We start from the raw sequence: 2,096 nt of genomic DNA on the forward strand, positions 1-2,096 counted from the left end.
TAGCCTTCCAATGTTTATGATCGTCTAGCCTTCTAGGCAATCTGGAAAATTCCGAAGGAAACAACTTTCTATGCTCTATTATATAATTGTTCATATTCCTTTTCTGCTCGTCCGTAAAGCGAATATCTCTAGATCCGCACATCCAGAGAGAAATCAGGCGCTTTGTCACCCCCAAACACACCATGTGCATAATAGTCCAATGCAACTTGGGAAACCATACCGATCCCCAAATCCTCTAAAATAGATAGACCAGTATGGTGCTCTGGTTGTTTTGATCTAAATGATTCATCTGTTCTCAATATAGCATCAATTTCTGTTAAAATTACGTGTTTTTCAAAATCGCCTTCTTGAATGCATTTTGGACAACTAAAATACCCAGCATGCCCTTTCACTAGGTTATGAATGCTCGAGCTGGGCTATCACACACACTTTTCGATATTAAAACATCACATTTCTTCTCCTTAAAAATAATGCCATTTTTCAAAATCGTCTTCATATCACTTACGAATTGACTTAAGTAAATATTGGCATCGGCTGGCTTGCTATTACCATGATGAATGCCTACAATGAAAGGTTCCACTTTTTCATTTATATCTAACATCAATAATATAGGCCAAAAACTGCTATTTGAACTTTTAGATATTGCCATTCCATCACAATTTAGTTGTAAGTGAATTTTCTCAGGGCATTCGAAAAAATGTTTTTCCATGGAGTTGAGAATTCCTTCTTCAACACCAAAATGCATATAAAATCCGCCATTCATTTTTTGAATAGCTTTTGTTGCAGTTTTTGGAGTGCCCAACAACGTTCGAGCATCCACAGGTAGGTCCTTGTGACCATGCTTAACCAAAATTTTTAAAAGTGTACTTACAGTATTCAAAGTCAAATTGTCTCTCTTCGCCAAATTTTGTATATCTTCCCTTAGGGTAGTATTATCATTATCTTGACAAAATACATTTTCTGAAGTGGCATGATCTTCAAAATTTTGTTTCTCGAATTTGGTGTCTAATAGATTTGAAAAGGTACTATAACGAATATTTTCATTATAATTATTACTATTTACTTCTTGTTCAGATGATACACTTTCATTCCGATTGATTTTTATACTATTCAAATAATGTTTTTTTGTTTGATCTGGCGTATTCTTCGCGGTGTCAAATCTTTCATTTGCTTACGTCTTTTTATATTGAACTCCATTATTATCTTCTCGCTTCATAAAATATTTCACACGATGTTAATTTAATATTGTGAATTAACCTTCAAAAGTAATTTTTTTATTTCTTTGATTAGTTCAAGGCGCCGTCGTCAATTATAATTTATTTAATGTTGGTATCATAGATAAATAAGCATTTGTTTGGTATCATGATAATATTTTGTATATCTATGGTTGATGAGTCTGTGCCAACATAGACAAGTTCATGTTAAAACAACACGTGCTTTAAGGAATGTAAATAAAACCTCATTCTATTCTTCCTGTAGCGTCGAAAGGGTTCTTATATTGAGGTTAGCGTTTGTGAGTTTTGTTGTTTTTTATAGTTTTGTGATAGTGGATTGTTGAATTTTAACATTAACGCTATGGATCTCTTGGGGTAAGTTAATAATATATTTCGTGATTCAACGATATTGTAATATTAAACTAATATGCTTATATTGCTTTATTTGTAGAACAAAGCAATTTGCGGTTATTTGTGACGAATCTGGTCACACTGAAATTCCAAGTAATTGGTTAATTTTAGGTGACGATGGTTCGTGGTCAAAGTGCTGGTGGCCATCAAAATGCAGAAATCCGACACGATTGATGATAAGGCGCGTGGAGCCGGATTACTCCACTTGGATTAAAACCCCCATAACGGTTGTTGGGTTCTGCGGTGAGAATATTATTTATTTAGAGTTTAGGTAATCTAATTTCATGTACATTATTTGTTTTCTGATTTTAGACACTTATGAGTCAGCTCGCAAGCGTGCAGCTGACTCAGATTACTCATCTACAGAGGAGCAGCTTGGGAGGGGTCTCCGAAAGAAGACCAGTGACACGGTGCTTGCCCTCGAAGCAAGAATCGAGGCTTTGACAAGTAATGATTGTAGTTCATTATACT

The sequence above is a fragment of the Ctenocephalides felis genome, unplaced genomic scaffold, assembly GCF_003426905.1.
Source record: "Ctenocephalides felis isolate EL2017-DRISC unplaced genomic scaffold, ASM342690v1 CF-g0.4_SCAFFOLD_02224, whole genome shotgun sequence".
Lineage (NCBI taxonomy): Eukaryota > Metazoa > Arthropoda > Insecta > Siphonaptera > Pulicidae > Ctenocephalides > Ctenocephalides felis.